The 26647-nt window shown below is 38.3% G+C and overlaps 1 long non-coding RNA gene across 1 annotated transcript in view; it reads left to right on the forward strand.

Moving 5' to 3' along the window:
• Nucleotides 1–4656: 4656 nt before the first annotated feature.
• The window catches only part of LOC143693472 (uncharacterized), a 43153-nt gene continuing 21162 nt past the window's right edge, over nucleotides 4657–26647 (forward strand). Inside the window, exon 1 of the long non-coding RNA XR_013181173.1 lies at nucleotides 4657–4842. This is a non-coding gene — a long non-coding RNA (uncharacterized LOC143693472). The remainder of the gene's footprint in view (nucleotides 4843–26647) is intronic.

The following is a 26647-nucleotide window of genomic DNA, read 5'->3' on the forward strand; positions in this document are numbered from 1 at the left end:
TGTGTGAGTCAATCTGAGCACAAGCAACACTGTTTGTCAAAGAAGGTTCTTTACTTATTTGCCCAGCTCAAACAAACTAGCAAGTGCAAATCAGCATCTTTTCAGGATTGATTTTATGCCTCAAACTGGTAATATTTACATGTCTCAATTTTCTCATGAAAATGACTTCTTGTATAAGAAGGTTATCTCTCACTGTTCCTTAAATGTACAACAAAAACATGCAAACAAAAAGAACAAAATGAAGAATATTTAAAAAAACCAAACCGTGGAGTTCAGGCCAAGTGTGTTATCTAAGTGCCACTATACTTCTTATGTTAATCAGTTTTCTTCTGCTTCTTTAGCCAAAGAAAAAAAAAAAGACACAGGGCAGAACAATTTCCCATATTTAGTCAGTTTGTGCCCATATAAAAAACTCATCCCCTCTTGTCCTTTTTGGCTATTAGAAAGAGGTTGCTATGATGTGAGACAGTAAAGTCTGTTCATCTTATAAAAGCCTTTTTGTTGTTGGTTGTGTTTAGCACACCACTGGGTTCCCAGCCATGGTCAGTCCAGTCCAGACCACTATTGCCTTTGTCATCCCCTCTACTCACAATATGACCCCCAGTGACTGAAGTGGAAAATGTGCCATTGCAACTTACAAGGTATCACGGCAGGTCATTGCTTGTGGCAGCTGAGAAAGGCTTTTTTTGTCATTCATATAATTGTAGTCCATCTTTTACTAGTGTGTGACGTAAGGGAATGCCTGTGGATCTCAGCCTGACCACTAAAGAGCCTGACAGAAAACTGACAGCAGGATCTGTGGGATGCCATGGAGAGGCTGGCTAGCTAGGAGGTGCTGTGACCTTACACGTTGATTTTGCTAAGAAGCTCTCATTTCCCACCCTGGATACTACATCAGTCCTCAAGGTCTGGGTGCTAGCAGGCCTTGAACAAAGAACAGCTGTCTGGGATGTAGTCAGGAAATGCTCAGTAGTGCTCAACCTTTAAAGAGGTAATTAATACCATCCCATTACCATTAGAATGCCAGCTTTTCAGTTACTAATACTACTCTGGCCTGTTCCCTAACATGCCTAAAATAGGGAAATATATCAGAAGAAGAAAGCCTCTCTGCCTTTTCCCCAGCCAGAAAACAAAGGACCATGATGTCAGACAGTCACAAAACCTAGATATTCATGAATAACCTGCTTTCTTTGTAATAGAATTCAGACTGATCATGGATATAGGAGAAAATTGAGTTCATGTTGAGGGGAAAAACAGATATTTGCGAACAAAAATGGGATAGGAGAAGCATTTCCCCAGTATTGGCTCTTAATTAAACACCTAACTAACACTCACTTTTGCAGTTCAAAACCTTTGAGAAGATCAGACCTGATTATCTCAGGTGATGTTTTCCCATGGGCTCAATTCTTGAAGAGCAGAGAAAAGCATGGAAAGAACATATCAATAGAAGTTTGCACAAGAGCTTCCCAGATTATACAAGAAGGCCCTTTAAATTCTGAAATAAATAGACACAAAAACTTCATAGATGGACAGTTATGCTATAAAAATTGTTAAACCAGATATTTTTGCAGCATGCCTTTCAATACAAAGAGTTTTATCATAAGAAAAACCCTCTTTTTTGGTAGTCATTCATGCTATATTATATAGATGACAATGGAGTTTGGCCCTACTTGCAAAACAACCAAGACAGACAGTGAAAAGCTTAAACAAAATTTGGGGTAACTCTAGAAATCTGCAAACAGAGTCACAGGAAAAGAGAAAAAGAGACACTGCCATAACAGCTGTCATGGGGAAACAGTAATTGATGTTTTGTGTAATGGAACACAAACCTCATACTAAGTAATAAGTACTCAGTCATCATGCCACTAATTACTCAAACTTCATTATAAAGAACACCAGGGCCACAATTAAATATTGTATATTACTCCTCATTCTAATTACATAGCTCTTTTAGTTGCACTGTAAAAGCAAGACATTATTTAATTATTTTCATTTAATGCATTTTAAAACAATATTTAAAACCTCATACAACACCATAGGGATTTCAACTAATCATTAATATCCCTATTCATGTGTACAGTAGCAGTTCTGTAGCCACATAAAGCTGGCATCCATTTCAACTTCATTTATAAAAATCAAACTTGGAAACCCACAGGCTTAAAAGGTCCTGACTCTGGCTGCCAGAGCCTTAATGGGGTTTCACAGATGTAAGTCAGCCTTAATTATATCCCTAGAGTGTAAAATATCAGGTGTAAATCCTGGCCTCTTCTCTCATGAGTTTTCAGAAAAAGTACATTCCTCAGAGAATTCCGCTGGGACACTGCAGCTGCTACACTGGTCACTGAGACTGCCCCTGGGAAAGGCAGAGACTGTGGGTCTGACAGGCCCCATTGCTACAGATTTGAATGTTTTATTGGCTACTGAGTGCAAAGGACACTGATGAGACAGACAAGTGAGAGGCTGATGCAGATGATATTGCTGTTGCTCAGTCTTCTGAAGTGCTCAGAAACTCCATGGTGTTTGTGGTCCTTGAGAGCACACCAGGGGATTCCCAGGCTGTTCTTCCCAACAAGGTGAATGGATTCATAAATGAGATCACATTTATCAGGGCATCAGAGATAAGCCCTGTGGATTCAGGGGCCCAAGTGTCTAAGATGAGAGGACAAAAATTTGATGGCCTATTTTAGCCTCCTTTTTCTTTTTGATGGAACTGGAGATTCAGGAAAAGCTGCTAATATGACTGTGTGTTATCTGAGTGAGAAAGATTCAGAAGAACTTCAATTTTGGAGAGTTTTAGGAAATTTTACTGCAGTTGTAACATGACAGCAAATATTTTTTCAGCTATCCCAAACACTGTGGTCTACAGAAAATACAAGACTATCTATCTTGACATTTAGAGACGGCAAGTCTAGTCTAAAAGAAGTAGACTGTGTATTTAATCAAACAAAGGTTATTTAATGGTGTCATCTTTTTTAGACTACTTGCTTTCATTAGCTATGACCATATGGAGCTCACAGATGGCAAATAAAACAGTGACGTCCTGTTCAAATAAGAAGGAGGCAAGAACAGTAAATAAGATGCTGGCAAAATCAAGATGAATGATGCATGTGATATATATGTCATAGAGTACTCAAAATGTCATGTAACAGTTGAGTCTGGAGTGGTTTTCTGTCTGAACATCAGGAGCTTTTAGACTGACATAAGAGAATAACCTTAGAGATTATTATTAGGGAAAGGAGAATAACTATTTAAATCCTTGGAAATGTGAAAACTAAGGCTTCTCTCCACTCATCAGCTCTATTTCCTCTTTTGTTCTTCCATGCTGGGCTCCCTCTTTTCTTCCTTGCCTGAGGGTACTGTCATGGTCACTTTCTCTGATTCTTTTTCTTTCATCTCTTGCAAGGGACAGTATTTCATTTGCATTCACTTTTGCATCCAGCTTGACAAGGAGACTTTTTGTGAGCAGTAGGACCAATTGTTTCAGTTTAAGCCCAGAGATACTGTACCCACTGAAGGACTGGCTGTACACTAACTGGGAGGACGTTTTGAGGACCACAAAGCCAAAGTACAATTCTTGCTTGCTAAACTTGGATTTAGATATTTACCTTTGTCTCCAAAGTTCTACCAAAACCTGGTTATTGCCTGATGCATATGAAGTTGGGGCAAATCACCACAGCATTTTAGGGCACTCTGGTGGTGGGCTGAAATGCCACAGGCAGTGAATAGATTCAGCTCACAACTTCCACCAGCTGACAGGTATTTCTGCTGTTCACCACTTCCACATTGAGGCCCCTAATCTTCATTTCTTCTAAAGCAAAGGCAAGCAGAGGAACTCAAAATGTAATTACTTGCTGACATGGGTGGTTCCAATTCACCCCTTTGGACAGTAATAGACTGTAAGTGACTCCACAACACAAGAAAAAATTTCCCTGCGTAGGTGGCAGCAAACAGCACTTCTTCTGCAAGATCCAGCTGCTACTGCCTTGTACCCAAAATGTGTCTGAATATAAAAAACAGCTGGCAATCAGAAGGGTCACTACACCAACCTCTGACCTGAACAAGCAATATAAACAGCCCCTAAGTCAGGTGAGCCTTTGACTGATTGATGGTGAAGCTTTATTCAGAAGAAGAATTTACACACAGACCCTACATCAATATGGGACATTTGTGAGCATAAGTCCTATGAAGAGTGGCTGATGGAGCTGGAAATTTTTGGCCTGGAGAAGAGGAAGCTCAGGGCAGACCTTATCGCTTTCTACAATTACACAAAAGAAGGTTGCAGTAAGATGGGGATTGACCAAGCAATACCACAGGAGAAATGGCCTGAAGTTGAGCCAGGTGGGGTTCAGGTTGGATATTAGGAAAAATTTCTTCCCTGAAATCGTAGATGTGACACTTTGCAATATGGTATAGTGGGCATGGTGGAAGTCAGTTTCAGGTTTGACTTGATAATCTTGGAAGTGTTTTCCAGCTTTAATGACTCTGTAATTCTATTCTATGATTGAGCTGCTGACTCAGACCCCTGAGGAGATGACAGATATTTTGGGAAGTTAACAGAGATGAAGTTACTCTTGCTCAGAATAGGTCAGTTGCATCTATTTTCCTCTTTTAACTCAGACAACTGCAGCTTAGCCTAACTTGAAGCAAACCAGGCAGACCTAGACACAAGAGCATTTTGTTTGTTCTTTTACTTTAATACAAAATTTTAAAATACTGAAAAAAAAGAGCTCAAGAAAGTTATTCATCTCAATTTTCCAACTGGATGACAATAACACTTGGTCACTGTTTGGCTGCTTCTTTCTGAGGTGAGAACAGAGGATTGAAAATATTTACTTCAGGCAGGTAAGGATAATGAGAGCTAATATTTTAAAGGACACACTCAGAAAGAGTGACAGAAGACTAGGGAACAATTCTACATTTCTAGAAACAAGAAAAAAATGTTACTCTTTTTGTGCTGATTTGTCTGAATTAAACTGTTGTACGACTTTGGTTGTTTTCCTGTTTTACCTAGACAGCAGTCTTTTACATGGGGATCACTTTCTGGTTTTCTCTTAGTGCAGCATTGTCCACTAAAAATGCTGAGCTGATATGTCCATAGGCATTCTAACAATACATGCAACTGGAATGGGGCTTTCAACTTTAGGATTCATTCTGATAGGAATATTGGGTGGACAGAATTAGTAAAATAAGCATGAATATTGTAGAAATGCAAATGTGCTATATTTAACTAAAGGTGTCTAGCAATTTCGGAGTATTCTGTCAGACAAGTGAAAGGTTTACATTTTTTAAGAAATTATTAAAAGAAAACAGGGCTTAGCCAAGGGGATCAAAACTGAGATGCCCGGAATATTTCTTTTCACCGTAGCCCACTAATTCTCTTCAAGCTGGAATTATGCAAGATTTTTTTGGCATTCTTTTAAGATATTCAGTGTTCAAATTAATTCTCCATTCAAAAGCATGAGCATGCACAATGGTGGGATACATTAACACGCCAATTAATACTCACTCAGAAACTGGGTATGGTCTGAATTAAGAAAAGATCAGTTAGAGAAAAAACCATACACGGAGAGATGTGGCATTAGCAATTACAGGCCAGATCCAGAAAAGTATTTAACTGGACTTTATATCCAAAGTCCAAAATCAAAGCCTCAAATTCTCTCACTCATAAACTGCTTTACACCAAAAGTCTCTAAATGCCAGTAGTTCTTCACTTTAAATCTGAAAATTGCCATAATTGTCCCCTCTTTATGTATGTACAGGTCTACCTGGTCCTAATAGATTCTTCATTCCTTGCAATCCCTCCTGGGACCTTGAAACTTGTTGGAGACACATAGTGTAGGTGTGGCAATGGATGTACTCGCAGCATGTATAGTGTTCTGGCCAAAATAAAATAATCATAAAATAATTTAGGTTGGAAAAGACCTTTAAGATCATCATTGCCAACTGTTAACATAGCACTGCCAAGTCCACCACTTAACCATATTCCTAACCACCACATCTGCATATCTCTAAACACCTCACCAAGGTACATAAACACTCCACCACCTCGCTGGGTAGCCTGCTCCAACGCTTGACAACAATTTCAGCAAATGAAGTCTTCCTTATATTCAAGCCAACCCTCTTCTGGAACAATCCAGAGTAATTTCCTCTTTTCTTATCACTTGTAACCTGGGAAAAGCTGATTTCCTTTAATCTTATAGGTTTTCTAGTCCCCTAGCTAGTTTGTTTCTTAAATGCCGAAGTTTTTTCCTTTAACGCTTTATAATTTAAACACTCCTTTAATAAAATAAAAAAAGACACCTTTAAATATTGACAGACTTGCATATTTTTGAAGAGGATGGGTCTATACGCCAGAATTAAGCCAACTAAGCAGAAAGACTCACCTCTGGTAAATCTTATAAGTTGAAATAATTTTTAAAGTTATACCCAGTCCTTAGTCTTACACTGTCTGCACTCTATTTACAATCTTGCAACAGATCTTGATTCTAAGTGAACAACTCTTACTATGATTAGTACTTTTGAATATTTATGTGTTATGTTTGTTAATGATTGAAATTATTTGAATTTCACTTCATCCATTTAACTTAAATATTTTATAGACACATTCATGTCCAAAAAAGTTCATTTTAGAAGGCCACAGTGCTAGTTAATTGTAAAAGCAATCCCAATTCATTGTGACACCTGTAAATATGTTGCAGATGCAGGCTCTGCAGTACCAAAGAGCTATTGGTACTAGCTTTATTTTCTAATAAATCCGTTCAGATAAATTGCTTTACTGCTCTTCCAAAACTCTTCCAAAATTCCTCAAAATTAACTATTTTTCAAGCATTCTTACAGACATTAACAAGGGGTATTTTAGTATGGTATTTCATTAGTGGTACATCATTTCACCAGTACTTGGAGGAAAAAAAATTCCAAACCAAAACAGATCCAAAAAACCCAAACAGCCAAAGAAAAGTTTATCAGCCCACATTATTTATTTATTTAAATGCACTTTCAAACATTAATAAGAGCCAATCTTCTGATTATTCAATGGATGCTTAAGCATACACCTCATGTCTATAAACCTTATGTGTGATTCACAACTAAGTTCAGACTTAAATAAATGGATCTTTTGCAGAAGTAATTAGAAATAACTCCCAACCTCTGTGTTTTTGCAAATTTCCTTCCTCAGAAATGTTTCAGGAAGTGTATTGTCTCAGGGTCCTCCTGTTTGAACAAGTAAGTTACTTCAAGAAAAACAGAATGATCTGGGAAAACTTTCATATATGAAGAAACATCCCCTCTGCAGGCCTAATCAACACCCACCGATGTTGGTGGAGAAAGCTCCCTTTGATTTGAGTGGAAACTGGTTTGAAACCTTTAATTGGGTATATATCTTAATCAGAACAAAAAGCTGTTCTGTGAGGTCTCTTGATTGAGCAGATATTATTGCCCATAAATGGATAGCCCTTGCCTCGTTTGCTCAAATACTGCTTCTTTTTTTCATACATTAATCACACCACAATGAAATAGAAATCAATCCTGATCAAGAGAGTTCACTAATGTCTGAGTTTTAATGAGAGGCTTTTTGGGTCAAAAGGCCACTGCATCTTTTCTAACAAGGCATAAAACCCAGCTTCCAACAGCCTTCAGGAAAGACTTTTTATTCTGAGATTAGTTCCAGAAAGATTTATGCTTTTTAACTTTTCCATCAGTCCTACATGACTGCAGCCAATGTACTAATGAGAAATAAGATTAATAAGGACAATAGGGTGACATTTAACTTCTTGAAAATATTTGAAATCACCTATAGGTGTGATGACTGGTTAGAAATCAGAGAACAACAGAAATAGCAGAAATTGAGTAGAAACATTGAATAATAATAATAATAATAATAATAATAATCTGAATTTAATCCATTCGTATAAACAGGAGTACGGTTCTAAGAATTTATCCCAGGCTTCTTGACAAAAATGTGGGATTTCAGCTTATGAATCCATTTTAGCCTGTAGCGTGGTCTTTGGTTTGTAGAATTTACAATATGCCAGGGAAAAAGGTAGAAGCAGTTTATTCTGGAAGGGTAATCATAATTTATATTAACTCTGGAAAGATTTTATGTAGGTGTGCTGCAAGATACTTTGTGTACCAGTGCTAACATGGTGGCTAAGTTTTTTACCCTGCAGGCAGAGGACAGGACTTCCTGAGTCTGATATCCATCCATGGCTAGAGTGAACAGCCATCATTAGGGGATTGTCAGCGACACAAACCCATTTTTCATGCAATGTATATTTGTCCCTGAAATTTTTTTAATGATTGAGCCCTCACAAGGTGCATGAGCTGAGGAGAAGGATTTGGACAGTGAGTACCACATGTCACACATCACCTAAGTGCCTAGTTCAGTGTGGTGAGGGACACACTAGGTTCCCACCTTAATGTGCCTGCCTGTCTCTGAGTTGCAAATGAATTGCTGGGGGGATAAGAGCTTTCCTTTTCACCTTCCACAGTCTATGACTCTAGTTGTAGCAAGGGTTTCTGTTCCCCAGAAGATAGCTAAATAGTATGCCATTAAAGGTGGGTTTTTTCCTTCCTTTACAATGGTGCATGGGATTCTTCACAAGAGAAAACCTATTGTAAGTGCCTTGAAACTAAGAGAAGCTACGAAAAGTCACCTGTGGGAGTGTCCTCAGGCTTGAGACAGAGCTTGCAGGTAGATAGACCAGCCAGCTGCAGTGGAAGACTTGGGAAGACTTGGGAAGACTTGGGAAGACTTCCCCAGAAACACATCAGAAATTAGTGGAGCAGAAGTCTTATCCCCAGAAGTTGCTTGGTTGGCCTACATCAGGAGCCCTTACTGCCTCAAACCAAGCACCTCACCAAATAACCATACCAAAAAACACCATGAACACCCAGGAACTTCTGCTGCCTTATCTTCTGCCAGGCCTCCATTATGACATTCATCAGAACAAAGCATTTTACTGCAGTTTCAGATATTCTTAGCTGACATGTGCTGGCAGTTGTACTAGACAGACCCAACCAATGTGTTATTTTGCTGTTAACTATTTATAACAATGTTTCTCCAACTTTGCTGTCAGTTTTGCTCTACACTTTATTGGAGGCATTTTACTGATTTCTCAGGTTAGATTTATGTATAAACTGTATGCATGGAATCCTTAGAGGGTTAACATGTACATAGGTCTGCCCAGTGGATTGAAGAACAATTTTAACACCTGCAATCCTGTCACCCAAAAGGTTTTCATGGTTAGTCTTGGTTATATCCCAAGAGTTATACTCAGACTTTGCTCAGGGTAGGTACCAGCAGGTGTTGTGCCTTGCATGACCAGTTGCACTTGCAAAAAATCTGCAGATTATACTGAATTATGCTAAAGCCGTGCTACTCGTCTCCAGAGTCGGGGAGATGTTGATGTGCATCCACCTGCAAACACATGTCTATGTAAACACTGTAAGCAGCTCCCAAGTGTGAAATGGGAAATGGATTTAATGCTGCAGGTAATAATGCTGTGCTGCATTTCCCATAAGGTTTGTTGGGGAGGCAGGGTTGAAGGTGAGCAGGAAGGTGCAATTTTTCTTTTCAGCTGGAGGCTCAATGGCCTCACCATGCTGGAGAGCCCCTGTAAGACAAGCAAATGTTTCTTGCTTAAGGCCAGGCCCTGGCTTTGCCCCAGGCTGTTGCTTAGAAATTGAAAGTGTTATAGTATATGAGTTAATAGAGAAGAAAAAAGGCAAATTAATAATGAAGTAGACTGAACTTTACCAGCACTTCTGCTCTATTCCTCTCTCAGAGGATTAAAGAGATGGTACTGAGACGGTTTGTTAAACAAATCTGTTCAGCTTCTGACCTTCACCGCTGCTGAACAATTTTCTTCTTCCATAACCATCTCTCTCCTTTGCAGAGAGAGAAATAAAAAATGTGTGCAGTAAGTTATAGAACAGGGTGCACAGTTTGGCTGAGACACGTGCTCTTTGTGACACGGGTGACCCTGGAGCATATGATACAGGACAAACATAGCTGCAGGGCAGCTTAGAGCTAGTCCTGCCTTAGTCACCATCAGCAGGAGAAATGTTGGAATGCCTTCCAAGGCACTCTTTGGACTGAAATAGCTTCATATCTAAGAGTCACTTTGAATTTTCCTTTTTTCATTGTAGACTTTGGTTGATGTACCAAAGTGTAGTACTATATTAAAAGAATGTTTCTGCCTGTTTTCCTCCATGCTCTCTCCTCCCTCCCCTCTCCACCAGCTATTCTCTTTTCCTCTTCCATTCCCAGCTCTGGGTTGTTACAGTACTAGTATATACTTTAAAAAAGCTAGGAGTTGGCTCCTAGATCTGATCTTTTCCATTATTGGAATGTTTAAAGTCACTGTCAACTGCAACAGAAGGGTAGGGAAGGAGGTTATCTTATGACCCTTTTGTGCAGCCTAAGATAATAAATTCAAAACCTGTAGATAAAAGCTCCCATAAAGGATTACACAAAGAATAAAAAAGCCTGGGAATCCTAAATGAATAACCACACAGGACAAAATGTGAATGTGAAGGAAAATATCTGATGAAACCCTAGCTTTGCCAGCATTTACTTTCTCTAGGAATAACAACTTTTTTTTTCTGTATTGACTGTAAAACCAATTCATTATAAGCATTGAAAATAAATACACAGATTTTAAAGAGCCCCAAATCTGAATGCTTTGCAGATAAATTTTGCAATCATTTCCAGACCACAATAAGCAGAAAAAAAAGTTTTATTTGATGTACAAAAGGATGTATCCATCCCTGCACCTCCATTAACACAACTTGTTAGTTTGTATGTGTCTGTATTCTGAGCCACAGGAGCCAGAAATACCCAAGTCCCTTTTTTGGGTTAACTATCTCCTCTTCTCCAAGCTCCTTCTGTTACAATAAATGCATCCTAGCCAACATATCCTAGTGTATCCTAGCCAACGATAACTCATTAACACTTAGAAAACCACCTACATATAGTTTTTCCTAAATTTAAAATATTGACTCTTTTTAGCTTTTCCATTGCCTGTTTCTACCACCCTTCAAAATGTCCTCAGTGCTTGCTAGTGAATCATAGAGGTTCCAGCCCTAACTGGTGCTTATATGCTTAAATTCACACTTTAACTTGTCTACAAATGGGAAATCTCAGATATGTGTGGTTTTGGTATAGGGAATTTCATGGATGCCTACATAATATTATAGCACATTGCACAACAAAAAGATTCCCAAGGTATATGTGTACAAAACAGCTCTCTTCTTTTATGGAACAAGTTTTATCTGGGATGTTCTCAGTGCTAGTCTGTGTGTTAGGCAGATGTAAAAAAAATGTTTGTTTCCCAACATCAGACTATTCCAGAGGCCACTGAGAGTGTGTCTTTTTAATAAAATAATTCCATTTAAGGGTAAAAAATACCAGGTCTGAGATGCTGCCTTCACATGATGTATAGAGCTGACTTAGTGCAAATTCACTCTACCAGTTGAATTTCCTGTAAAATTTTTGAAGGGTTAACTTTGCCCCATAGTACACCAGGTATCTGTCTTCATGCAGCTGACACAGAGCCAGCTGAACACTGCACAGTGTGTTCTGGTTAATCAAAAGGAAATGCAGTTGTGTTCTCACGCAGTGCTTTCATATTTATATCGCAAGTTGATCTAGAGCAAGCTGCTATTAAAGGACACACCATCAAGCAGTGACATTCAAAAAATTGGATATTTTTTCTCAGAAGCCTGGAGAAGGGACCAAAAGTTGGGTCTGTTTCTTCTGAGGAAGAAGCTGTTTTTCTCATCCTGAGGACTGATTGGTACACATTGATATTTCAGCACTCCTGGTAGAATTCCCAACCATTTCCCCAAACTGCCACTGAAGCCAGATTTGGTCACAGCTCTGGGAGCACTACAATAGGATGGATAGCCCCAAAAAAGTGGGCTACAAAGAATTTTTTTAGTGAATAACAAGTTAGTTGGATAAAAATAAGTAGATATTTTCACAATTAAAAACTACGGAATAATAAAGGATTACAGGTAGAGTTTTAAAATCCTGATGGTCTTTAAATAGTTAAATATTTCAGTCTAAACATAAATAATATAACAATTATTTTCAAAATGAATACATTTACCACTTCTGTAGATATCTTGATATTAGTACTTTTTTTATAGCTTTAGGCACTTTTAAGCAAATCCATTCTACATTACATCAAACAAACTTTGACTCTCTTCTCCATTATCTAAATAAAATGAACACCCAATCGAACCTGAAGTGGCATCTTTGATGGATCCTTCACAAAGACGTGTGTTTTTTTGTCCCTGATGTGGGAATAGTGCAGGGAGGATGCCAGTGGAGGAGGATGTTGATATTGATGCAATTTTAGCAATTGTGTTTGTAACTGAAGGCTGAATCCAAGCAGTCTCAAAGGGAATCAAATGCACCAGAATAAATCAGTGAAATTCAGATGTGTGAAGTGCCTTTGAAATGGAAATGGATTGAGTCATTGTAACATCAGGACATTATTTATTTTACTGAATGTACAGATTATATATATATATATATATATATATATATATATATTTGGATTTTGACTTGATGATCCTTATGGTTCTCCTCCAACATGAGATATTGTGAGATATTCAATGATTCTATGACATGAATTTTTAGTTACTTGTTAGCCAGTGTTAATGATTGCAATGGAACAATTGTATTATTGACTGGCATGCTCTTCTAGAGTTTTAGCTGAAATTTCTTTTGTACTTCTTTAATAGCAGTCTGCTTTATTAAGACTTTTCAGTGAGTTTAATTTGTGTTAGTTGATTAACAGTGTTGTTAAGGAGGATCAATAATGTGTTTGAAGTATAATTTGCGTAAGTCTGTTTAATTTTGTGAAAGGTTTGCAAAAGGCTTGGTACAGCTTGAACTCCATTCATGATGTTTCAGGTATGGCAGTTTTAATGGACTTGCTCTACACTGATTTTTTGAATGAACTCCAATAATGCTTTTGTTTGCTCCCTTTTTCTTCTTTTTTTTTCCACAGAAAAATATATAAAACTTAACATTTGTGGGAGATGTGATAATGATGGTGATATGTCACCATTTCTTGTTTCCTCACTGCTGTCTGAATGTTCCTTCATGAGTGAAATACATTTTTTCTCAGTATTTTTTGCCTTGTTTCTGCCCCAGAATGTTTTTACTTACACATTTTAAATCCTTCTCTTGAATTCAGGGGAAAAAATCCCTACATGAAACCTCCCCCTTTTTCAGTCCTGATCTTTTCTTCACTTACTTTATACATAGGCATTTGCTACAAAGAAATTAGGAAATATAGATATGTAAAAAAAGAACAAGGAGATAACCTTTAGACAACAAAGCCAAAATACTTACATTTGTGCCATGACACCAAGCATTGTGGAAAGTGCGAAAGCTGTTTCTTTGATAGAAACAGCTTCAGCATCAATGAAATCACAGCAGCTTGCTGTGGCTTACGTCTACTCCTCTAGTCTCAGAGTGATATCCCAGTTTTTTAAGGAAACAGAAATGCTATATATATTTGAATCTTGTTCTAAAGGCCTCTTGAAGACTGGAAAGATACCTTTAGCTTCCAAGGACTGTGAACTGTCTTAGTGCTCAGTTTTTCTTACCGAATCCACACTTGGAATTTCAGTGCAAGTCTCCCACAGTTTTGCCAGCAGCCTTGATCAGCATAAAAGTCTCAAATGAAAGAAACTGAAATGAAGAACTGGAAAAATTGATGCGCTAATAGTAAAAGATAAAATAATTACACTTCTTCTAGAGAGCTTCAGCACTGCAAGAGTATTTGAGTTTTCAGCAAGAAAGCTTCCAGATGGATATGAATTTTTTAAAAAATTGAACTTAAACCAAAAATATTAGGGGACCACAATCCCAAGATGCAGATGTATTCACTAATGCTAAATCCTACACAGAAGAATTATAATTGGTTGTTAACAAAAGCAAATATTTTACTGTCAGTTACACATTAATGATACTATATGAAAAGCCCATACTAGCTAGATATTTCCAAACTGCATTCTGAAGCAAGGACTCTTAAACTTGTTCTAAAGTCTCTAACTTTGTTAAATAATAGCCTCAGTTTCTCTGGACTGAGAAAAAAGAGTGGCTAATTACCAAAGGTCAAATTAAAGGTTACTGGGATGAATGATGTCTTTAAGCGCTGTCTGCTATCTGATATTTTATGCCTGTAAAAGCTTAATGCTTCTCCATGAAAAATGAAGAACAGTCTGAACTTTTGAAGTAACATGTACTCCATTGCTTACAATACAAACCTTTTGTCTTGGATTTGTCTGTGACAGTAGTCATGAGAACATTAGGATCAGGCAACTTGCTTCCTATAAGTCCTTTAGTAGGTGTAAAACCCTCCAACAGTTCAAACCCAAAAAATCCAAAATCAATTCTCTTTCAAGATCTTTAAAGCTTCTTGAAGTCATTGCAGGTAAAAAAAATAGCCTGACTGTGAAAAGATCCATTTCATATGGCATTTCTTTTGTTTCTCATAAACAAGGTTCTTCAAACAACATGCTACACATTTAATGATAGCAGATGAAAGATGTGGTATTCAGCTAGTTTTATCCTCTGTAATCCAAGGGGAAAAAGGTCCCCTCTGTGTTCATCTAGGGCAGAGACAGAACATGCTTTGGTTATAAGGTTTACAGGGCTCCCATACTTTGCATTAAAATCTAACTTAATTTAAGTTTCCTTGTGTTTTGTCTACTAAACTTCAAATCCATTTAGCTGCAGCACCATGAGTTAAAAAAAAAGAATAAAAAAGAGCCAAGAAATGATCCCTGATTTGAGACCATCTCATACATTTAGATGACCTTGGGTAAAATCTGATTCCACTGAAGCCAGTAAATTTATTAATTGTGAAACAGGGCACACTTTTATCTTCAGTGTCTTCACCTCTGTATAATAAAGACTTATTCCACCTGTCATTGAAAGATAAAAATATGTCAAATTCAAGCAAAGGAAAGGAGCTTTATCCTCTCCTGCTGACAATACTTTGCTGCTGTCTCTTCTCTTAACCAAATACAGCTTCCACAACAGCTTCTTTGTATTTATTGACATACATATGAATATTTTAGCATATACCTCTTCATTTTCTATTTCGTTTTAATGTGATAACCTCTGCCATTGTCATGCTATCACTACCTTCATTCCAGATACTGAAACTGATTTATTATTCTTCATTCCTGAGTACAGTCTATGTCCTTTCCTTCTGTCTTTAGGATGTCGGAAACAATCACCGTCGTCTTTATCACTTACTACCCATAACTCCTGGACCCATCTCTGTAGTTAGTGGAAGGGAGTGGGATGATTTCCCATGACTGAACTCTCTCCAACTACCACCATACATAAAGGCTATATATATATATATGTATATATATATATATATATGTATATTACAATGTATAGTACAAGTCTGATAGGTGGATTATGAGGCTGTTACTCTGTTATGGATTTCTGACAGCAAGACACCAAGTTCCAGCTGCGTAAGGCAACTGGAATATTCCACTTAGCTCTAGTTGTTATAAATTTTTCACTTTCTTCCACAAGCTTGGCAATTTTATTTTGAGAGCTGTTTACAGTCCCCAAAGTAAAAAAGAGATTATTTTACTGGATACGTTCACATAATTTTATTATTATGTACTCTCTCCAATTACATTCCTGTTATGACATACTGAAGAGTAATAAGCATGAAAATAGTGTTTTTATATTGCTATTTTCTGTTGATTAATTTGTGCTGACATAAATACCAGATTAATAATAATAAGGATATGACATTTCACAGTATTATGTTATTCTGTATATAAAAAGACCCTGTGCTGTCCTAGTTAAAAATAATTCAGAATTTCTGGCCTTTATTGTCACATGATTTTCCAGAGCTTATCAGACATAACATTTTAGCCTTAAATGTCTTTAGTGCTCTGTTTTCAGTAACTTTTGTTAGTGAGTGAAGATTCAACCCTCTGTGACAGAGGTTTCATCCCTTGTCAGCTGGGCATCCAGCAAGCTGAACGGGATGCCCGCAATTTTCTGGGAGTACTGGGAGCAGGCCAAGAGGCTTCCTTCCCTCTTGCACATGCTTTTACAGCATCCAGTGTACAGCTTGTTTGTACACCAGAGAGTGACTTTTCTAACTCCTTTTTGTAGGTATTATCAATATTATTTAATGAAGTACTTTTTGGGGGAGTAATGATTTAGATGCCATGGCTCACAGCACATGAAGAACAGAAAATACTGATTCCCTGAAAATTAAGACAGCTTATATTAACTAATAGCAAAAAATACCTCAGCTGGTTTTCACACCAAATCTTCAGAAGATGTCTCACACATTCCTTCTCAACATCATTTTCAGCTGCCCATCCCTGTGAGAATATGAGACTGTTAAAGCTGATTTTCTTACACATGATCTCTCACCCAATTTTTAAGTGTCAACAAAGGCAAATAAGACACTGTAGTAATACTGAAGAGCTTAGTTTCTCGGTCTTGTTTTCAGCCTGTTACCTGACAGTTTCCTTTAGTACTGCATAGCTCTATTACTGTGAGAAATAGAGAATAATCAGTCTTTATTTGCCATTTCTACATAATTTTAAAAACATATATTTTATACTAGTATTTTATATTGGTAGTTTCATTATGTTCTTTTGAGATATTATGTCCCACCTCAGTCTTCTCTTTTCCATTTTGGAAATCTATTTTGCTTTACACCCATTGCAGTCATGTAGTCATCCATGTCTCCTTTACTTGAATTTTTTCTAGTTCTCCTGCATTATCACAGAGACAGACTTGTAGATTTATCCATCTGTTTTAAATGGCAGTGATCAGTGATTCCAAGTCATTAGAGTAACTGATTATCACTATCACCTGCTAGTCTGAAAAAGTCTGAAGAAAGCAACTTATCCCCTGTATTTGTTACTTCGCATTAATGCCATCAGAGTCAGGACAGCAGCTGTGGTATATAGCTGTGGTATATAGCTGTGTGGTATATAGCTGTGTGGTAGGACAGCAGCTGTGAGTCTGGGTGCCCGCTTCAGGCTCTCCAAAGCAGAGGTAAAGGTTCAGGGACAGAAAAAACAGAAACACAGGAAGTCCACATCTCTTTAGGCATCACATTTCTCCCATAGATTCCCCTATCTGTGGTGTCCAGAGATCCAGACAGGGTCGGAGCAGGACCACAGGAATACTGCTGTATGCAAAGGCCTGAAAACACTCAGCTAACCTCTGTGTGGAAGTGGCTGATATCCACTGTGTGCCTCTGGACTGGGGCTCCTCTCAGAATAGGAATATAGGGTGGGATGAACTCTGCATAGAGGACATACTTATTAAGAAGTTAAGGAGAATAAAAAAACCTATCTGTCGTGATGCATCCTGTGCTGAACATATAGAGTTATATTCATGATGGTTGTTGGTAATTGATAACCTTGCTCTTCCAAAGTTGTTATCCAAGATTCCCATTTTGTGGTTCCATAGTGTTCTGACACTTCTTTCTTGACTTGGAAATCCAAAGTCCTGCTTCAACACTGCATCTTCCTGTGATAGAAAACTCCATTGCTGGGAGGAACCACACTGTTGAAGTAGAAAAACAATCAGCTCTTCACAGTTTGTGACAGTAGCCCTGTGTACAGAAAGGATTTTTAGTCCATTGGAGTTAATATCATGCTTTCAGCCAGATATGGTGCTGTCACAGTGGGTTCTAACCTAGATTGTTGAGGAATGGATGCATCCTTCCAGCACCCATTCAAAGAAATGGTGCTCCAGCTGGATCTGCTCTAATGCAAGAGAGCATCAACAGGTGCAAGATAAGGATACTCTGGGTTGCTGATCAGGTGAAAGCCTGAGAAACTGTGCCATCTGTAAAATCCTGAGCTGCAAGAAGCAGAGGCTCAATTCACACCCAGATGACCTATTTACCACCCTCCTTTACCCCCCATTCCAATCTTTGCTACTACTGCATGTCAGGTTAGGAACAAGAGCTGTAGGAATACTGAAGTCCCGCACTGCTGATAGCACCGTACTCCACGCAGGGAGCAGGGTAGGCAGTGAGCAAGCTGCAGGGTGGATGTGCCAGGGCTGGTATAAAGGTGCTTTTTGGGCTGCAGTGTGAGCACAGCTGGGTGTGCTGACACACAGTGAATCCAGCTGGTAAAATCTCAGCACTTGCCTACAAAAATAATGGCAGTGCAGATATGGGGACTTCTGTGGGAGCTGGACCAAGACCATGGTTTTTGTAAGTGTAAACTGAAGCTTTTAAAAATAGTAACAGATAATGTTTTAAGAGCATTAATAAGTAATGGAGTGGCTCACTTAACAGGAAAACTATCATTATAAATGGTAGGAAAACAAATTAAGGCACTTAGTTTTGCTCCAAATTAAATCATGGCTTTTGCTTCAAATTAAACCATGTGCATAAAATTAAATGTGTGCGCAAGATGCTGCTGAAAGACTGGACATTGATGCTTAAATCAATTCACATACTGTATTTTCAGGTGCAATTCAGTACAACTGAACCACTGCAGAGAATTTCATGGACTCCATTAGCCTGTCAGCAAGGGATCAGAAAGTCATCTGTGTAAATTGCTGTAAGGCAGTGCTAGTGGCAGTCAGGCCCCAAGAATGTAACTGAGATTTAAATCCTACCTGTGATAATAATGTCCATGGATTTTTGTGGGCTGTTGAGGGGACAAGAAGTCCAGACTAATAAGAGATTTATTTTTTTTATCTTTGCCTTATCTACTTAATAATTTTTCAAGCCTCGTGTTTATTGAAGTGCAGGTCAAAATGAAACAAATATTTAAAAGCAAAAAATATGACTCAATGGGGTTAGAAGGCAATAGAGGCTTATTTTATTATCCCCCTCTGAAAAATAAAAGCAAATTTAAGAACAAGTGAGAGCAACATTAGGCAATGACTGAGATAATGATATATAGCATCCTCTCAGCACTTGTCTTTTGTGCAAGTGTGCTGTGTGCTTCAGCTTGAAGGCAGAAGAAGCAGCTTTCATTCACCCCTCCTACACCGTGTGGGACTGTCAAACGACAGCCCTTGAAAGTAATCATTATTATGACATAACAAATGGAGGATTTGGAGGGAAAAAAGGAAAGCAGCCATTAACAACTTATTCAAGTTGCTATTTCTGCTGTTTTCATTTTTGCGTTGCTTTCATTATGACAAATCTAAAAATTATTGAAATAAAAAATTACTTGAAGTGCAAGTTTTAGACCAAACAATATGTTTTTGACTGCACTCTTTCCCTACATGCTGAAAAATAAAAATCAAGAGGTGTAAATGCCTAAGATGAAAAAGCACAGCTTTTACACTTTCTATAACTCTGATTATCAAACGCCCACATTTAATATACATACCCTTTATTTAATGGCAGGCTGGATGTTTTAAAAAAATTAGTTTAGTTTGAAATCAGGAAATGGAAACTGTCCTGTTTTATTAGGGAAAAAGTGAAAGTTTTTATTTAAAAGAAATTTTGCAACAATCAGTTTTTGTAAAAAATCTAAAAGCTAATTGTATTTTTCATGCAACTAAGGAATGACAAGTAGAACTAAGATTCCTTGTAACATGAATTTAATATCTCCTTATATTAAAAGATTGCTTTAAACTTAAGTTTTTGGATCTTACAAGATGTCTCCTGGAAAACCCTGACTTGGACTGCAGACATGTTAGGTCATTGGGACCAATTCTTAAAGCTCACAGGAAGTAGTCAAGAAGTGGGTAGAATAAATTGCTATTTAACATGAGAAAGAGGGTAAGAATTTATCCCCCACTGGAGATTTTTCTATAAATATCTTATTTTACCCTTGGGCTTCCCACTGTTTTTACCATCCCTAAAGCCTCTATTTCACAATTGATACTTACTAAAGCTCTTGACCATGCTTAGGTTTTAAATACTTGCTTAACAGCTGCTAGCAACACTGGAACCTAAATGTACATGCAAGTGTTTTCCTGTAAAGGTTGCATCTTGTCTCTTGCCCTAAAACTCTGCAAAACAAAGACTCAAATCACAGTTAGTGACAGAAATTTTGCTTACACTCTCCTCAGCATGTGAACTGTTATTTTATCTCCCTTCAAGTGTACATACATATATGTTAATAATAAAATATTAGAGTATATCCAATATGGACATGATGCTATAGTTCTCAAATTCCCATGATCCTAGCAACACATCCCTGATTAAAGAAGTTTACATCACCTGAGCTGCAGACAAAGTGTCTTTATTCCCACACAAGTCCATCTGAGCCAAGTATAGGACCCTAGAGGTGGGTGTCTCTGATTTAGATCAACAGTGGCAAAAGCAGCTTAAGCAAATTTATAAACTTCAGGCTTCCTCTGGACTTAACCTTTCTCTGGGCCTTCTTGTTGTGAATGTGAGGTTTTGGCTTTTATATGGCTGCACTAAATATAGTTAAGCTGGAACTCTGCATAGTTTCTAAAATTTTATTTTCTGTATGAAATAGACCTTTCTGGATGATTTCCTGAGGAAAATGACAGTCCATAGGAAACAGAACAAAAACCTTAATCCTGGTATATTGGTGTGATTTGCTAACCTAACATTCTTTTACTTGCATTTCACTATTTCAAAAAAATTATAATAGGGAGAGATTTTTGGTTTCTATCTAAAAAGTCTAACCACTAAAAAGAAAAATATATTTAGAATTCACTTTTCTCTTTATCTGCACTGTGAGTACTGAATTAACTTTAAGACATGCTTACCTTTCCTTAAGTTTGCCTTAAAGATATTTCAATTTACCTATTGTTCTATCTTATTATTAACCTCAGCTTTACTGAAAAATTATTTCCTCTATCAAAAGGGAAATTTTTAAACAAAATTATGCATTCGCCACATATTGTGAAGGTGGACAGAGATTTAATTCTGGAGGGGTAAGGAGTGAGTTCTGTAATTTAACATTATTTTTAATTTACATAACAATGGTGTAGGACCTCAGATTCCCACCTGCTTAACAAAGAAAAAAGAGAGTGCTGTCTTCTGCTTCAAAGACCTTATAGTTTAGGGTGAGGGTGTCACCTCCTGTTCTGCTCAACAGATGACCAGAAACTGGGAAAGGTCTTTAATTTTGCATCCTGAGAGAAGAGCATTAGCGGTAAAAAGTTTAGAAACAGTTTAAACCATGGATTAAAACCAAGGCAAGGACATTGGATAGTAAATTCAACCCTCTGGCCTGATGAATTTTCCTGCTTAAGGTTACTCTTAAATTTCTATTTATAGATTATAAAGGAACTCTCCACAAACAAGGGGTCCATAATAGCACCTCCATTCCTCAGAAACCCTGAGGTGTCCTGCTAATACACAGAGGCATGAGCTTTATCTCTGTGTTAACTTTGTCAAAAACTTCCACTGATTATTTATTCATTAATTCATTCTTTCCTCTGTTTTCTTTTAAGACATAATTCTCTGTGTGACAATTGGTGACAGACTGAGAGGCAGAAAGTCTTCCCTTTTTCCCTGTAAGAGGCACAATGGAATGAATAGATGAGTTTCCAGTGTTGAGCCTTTATGCCCCATGTCACATCTATGAAATTAAGTACTCAAGGTCAGAGGGTCTGCTTCCATGTAGGCAGATGTAATTCCATTAATTTCATATCATCAGCCACATTTGCATTTTGGTTCTGAGAATATCCCTGATAACGCTGAGTAGATGAAATGCCAATTGAGATGTGGACAGCCATCATCAGGAAGCTGACTCGATATTACTCATTTTATGAAGGCAATCGAACTCAAATATAAACTTCCAGGCATCTTGAGATAATCTGCTGCATTTGAAACAGCAAGTAGGAAATCAAAGAAAGGCTGAAAATCTCTGCTTTCCAGGCAGAGATGAGGATCCATCACCCTGCAGGTGAGGAAGTGGGAGCTGATATTCTCAGCAAGGCAGGTAGAGCCTGTACTGACACCATCCAGGGCTGTCCTACTTCTTCTGAGCCAGGAGTGCAGAACAGGTCTGTAAGAGCAGCCAGCATCATACACAGAGCAGCATTCACCCTGAAAATCTGTGGTGATGAGACAAGTCTGAGGTGAAGTGAGAAATCAATGCAGAAGCTCAGAATCAGAGTAAATATCAGTGAGGCACAAGATGGAGCACACTTAAGGCTGCAAAGCAGCTGAAGTTCACCTCAGGTGGGGACCAAGAACAAAAACTTCAGCTACAAAGCAGCTCCCAAAAGAAGGAGGAGAGCCTCCTCTGAGGCTCTTACAGCTCTTGCTGTACAGCACCATTCATAGGTGACCTGGCCTTGAGCATGGCCATCCAAATGCCTAGGAGGGAGGGACTGTGCTCCAAACCTTTAATGTCCCCATCATGTTGGGCTGCAGGACACCAAATAAATAGATTTGTACAGTCTTGGACCCTTGGATGCAAATGAGCATCCTGATTCTGTACTGACTCCACTCTGGGGCAAGACCTAGGTGTGGTTCAACTCCTTTCCTTGAAGAGTTATGCCTGGACTCTCAAAAAATGGGCACCAGCTCACTGGTGAACTATGCAGTGCAGATGAAATGACTAGATGTTATCCAATTCTTCTTTTTTTTTTTTTTTTTTTAGTCAGCCTTATATTTGGGAGGGAAAAAAGGACAAAAATAGGCAAATGCAACAGCATTGAAACATGCAGTTATGATAAATTTCACTTGAATTTGCTGTTTTGATCACAGTGAAAACAGCAATAAGGATTGGGATGTCAAAGCAGCTCATTATTAAATTTTCTAAAATCTCCTACATGCATTTTCCAAATTTCTTAATTTCAGACACTAAATAGAAGCAAAGACACAACAGGCTGGCTTGGCAATGTTATCAAGGTAAAAGTGATCCCTTTCTACTTGGTGTGAAGTCACACAGGCTGACAATGGTGAATCAATGTCCCTTCTTTCTTTCACGTTTACAGTATCCTAGCTGCCGTGTTTTAAGGTATTCCAAGTTCCTGTCAGACAGAATGGAACATGTGCTGAACCAATGGCAACTTGCAGGCTCCTGATGGAGGCGTTGGCAGAATGGCATATGTGGGTTATGCCCAGGTGCTCAGGCACTTGCATCCTGCTCATCTGCACACTCCCTTCTCTATTGCAGAGTGTTTCAACCAGTGTATTTTGTTATAGCAGGGAATACCATGCGAATATCCATGTGAACTGTCTGGTGCCACCTGGCATTGTGGCTATACAGTGGTCCAGTGGTCCATATCCTCTTTGGTTTCTGAGTATGGATGTTGCCAGAGGAGAAACAGTGAGATGTTCTAATATCTTGTCCTTCCCATCTTTCCAGACTTACTTTGGCTGTTCTGGATTGGTGCTCACCTCACAAGGGTGGACTTTTGCCTTCAACAGGTTCGAACCCATTTGAATGTCCCTAAGAAAAGTTCCCATGGAGGCCAATACCTGCTTCATTCATTTTACAGCTCCTTCAGGGAAAGTAATTTCTCACACTCTCTCAGCAAGGCTGGATGAGAGCACTCCTAGCTAAGGACAGCTTTGGCCAGATGGATTTCAGACACACTGAAGCAGAAAACGTTGAGCACTAGTGGAAGCTCTGAGAAGTAATCAAGCTTACTGACATCAGGCATGAACTATCCAGATACCTTCTCCATCTCCTCACTCCTCTTATTTTGCTGTAGTCCCTGTCTTGTTTTTTTTAATCTGTCAAACATCCAAGAATGAATCATTCTACTCTAAATTTAATACCTAGGGTTTTATTGTTTTTAATTTGGTGAGGGGATTTTTTTCCAGGTTTTAGTTTGGCAGTAAAATGGAAAATGTAATTATTCTTACGTCCTTAATCCTTATGGCTTTGTTGCACATATAGGATGGTGAATGAGCAAGGTAGTCAGAAGACAAAAAATTAATAGTGTCAAGTATTCAATAGGTTTTACATGCACTGTTCTTTTGGAAGCAAAGTTTGCCAGGACAGTGGATGAAATTTAGTTTGTATTAGCAAACTTGCTTTTGCTTGGACAATGAAATTCCTAGGTCAGAGAGAAGCAGAAAAGAATTCAAAGCACTGGTTCTGATATAGAAGATTGTAGAGCTCAAATATTTTATAGAATATCCACTAAAGACTAGAAAGCCAAGAGAAGTCATCAGGATCTCATATTCTTACCTTCCATGGAGTTTGGGCAAAGTTGTCCCTTCTTGTCTTATTGTGCTTTTGAAGGGAAACACAAAAAGATCTCTGCTGATGTTAGATCTTATTGTCTGTTGTTTTCATTGACCAGACTTCCCTCCTATAAAGACACACTAATTTAGCTGAACAATATCTATTTTCATTATTTCAATGGGCAGGCATTAACGAATTTCACCTCTCTTAGCGGTGGAGTGAGGCTGCCCCACATCAGTGGGAGCACACTCTCACATCCTTGAATACCTGTTTTCCAACAGGCAACAGACCCCAGGGCAGACAGACAGTAAATCTATCAGACCCAACACAATCTTTTTGACTTATTTCTGTCTTTGCTGCTTTTAAAGCAGCCAACAGTGTTGGAGTCTCTGAGACATAAACTATTGAACTAAGGTAAAGAGGAAAGCCCCGTGCCTGAGCACCTCAGGTTCCTCTTGTCCTTCCTTACTCACTCAAAGCACACAGATCCTGCTACATCTGATGAGGGCAGCAAAACCACTTCTTTGTCAGTGACACACAGGGCCAGCCTAAAAGTGTGAGGTGCAGAGGCTGGCTAGGTAAAGGAAGAGCATCAAGTTATTATGGAGAGTCCAGGACCGGATGGGTAGAATTAATACATCTGTTTCAATACATAGACTAATGGACATTTTCCCTGGATAAAGACTGTGAGATAATGATAATTTAAATATGTGTGCCTTATGCAGCATGAGTCACAGACTCTGAATGAGCTAGACTTTGACCTTCAGGACTGCAGAATTTGGTTCTGGACTGTTCATAAATTTTTGTTAAAGGTTTGTTCTTTTAACTTTCTGTGCATACTGGTTCAAAAACTGAAGTGTTTAAGGGCCAGTTTAAATGTAAGAGAGTAGTGCCAGTGCTAACCATGAGACTTTATCTGTCATCCACACATGAGTGGTCTGCTGGAGCAGACAGAAAATGTTCAGCTTCTTGTAAGATCAAGTGTTATGACAGTGTGGCTCCCAGTGAGTTGTAAGTTTAATCGCTCTGCAAAATATTTCTCTTCTGGTACAAATTTCAGGACAGATATTGATTTCACATCTTTCAAAAGCTTTTCCTCCTGCAATTATGACTGTACTTTCTTGTTCATCTGAACATAACATGAAATAGATATTGCCAGAACAAAGATAAGTAGATATAGGATATCCTTATTACTTTGTCAATTAATTCCCATGTATTATTATGCGGAAAATGTATTTTATAATAAATACAAAAAATTGATCTGTACATGCAGGCTGTAGACAAGACACTGTCTTGTCTACAAGTGATTGTTCCTCAGGAAGTGAACACACTGGGATAATTTTTTTCTTCAGTAACACTTCCTTTTGAGGTCTCTGGCATTGTAATCCCTTCCTTTATACATTTTAGGGATTAAGATTTCTTTTCCAGAATAATGGATTTTAAATAACTTAATGACTATATTATAAATAGCACATATTATAAATTACTTATATTATAAATAACAATACATAGTCCTTGTGAACACTGAGAATATAAATCAGATGGCTCTTGCTGTTTTCAGTATCAGAAAAAAATCCACAATTGAATTACAGCCTTATGTTTGACCATGGACCATGAAATTAGTGGGTAATAGCAATGTACTGAAACTCCTACTCTTTAAAAAGGGATCAGGACTAGAAATTATCAAAAAAGTGGTTTTATGAAACTGCTCATGTGCAGCCTGAGTCATTGCTGTGCCACATGGAAGAGAAACAGGTGAAAAGTTGAATTTACATTTGGTGGCAGCTCATTATTAGCTACTGTAAAGAGTAAAGACATATGGTCCTTAAACAGTAAATAACAACACAAAAATCTACTGGGGAGTCTCCTATTGCACTTTCATTTTTTTAATGGTGACTTTTATGAGTATGTTATTGGCTGTTACTGCTCTGGCCTTTTGACAGGAAGTATCTGCAGAGAGGCGTGAGGTTAATTTAAAAGGTGTAAGCCTCAGATAATGCCTGACCTCCAGGACAGCACTCCAGATGTACATAAGGACAACCCCCTACAGGAATATCCTCCTCACTGTATCTTGCACCACCCCTTGTATGCACTCCACTGCACAACAGCCCGACAGCCGGCACTGAGTCACAAGGCAGCCACTGATGCCAAAGCCTTAATTCCAAAGGAATGGGCAGCTGGGGCCAACCCCCTGGAGAAGGCTGTCCAGCAGTCAGATATGAGGCATATGAAGCCTTTGGGCCAGCAGGACCACTGAAACATGGTGTTCATTTTGTGTTTCATTGCTGTGTATTAAAACAGAAGATCACGAGATCCTGGTCGGAGAGGAGTAGGACTTGTATTCCCTTCTGCAACCCTCCTGGTTGCATGGCTCCACCAAAGCTGAGGTACACAGAAAACATAATAGGGATTAGAGAAAGGACATAACATAGGGATTAGAGAAAGAGGACTAAATTTAATGAAACCCTAAAATTCAGTGCACATAAATCTAAGCCAAATTCTAAAACGCATCTGGAGA

Source organism: Agelaius phoeniceus, chromosome 2 (genome assembly GCF_051311805.1).
Source record: "Agelaius phoeniceus isolate bAgePho1 chromosome 2, bAgePho1.hap1, whole genome shotgun sequence".
Lineage (NCBI taxonomy): Eukaryota > Metazoa > Chordata > Aves > Passeriformes > Icteridae > Agelaius > Agelaius phoeniceus.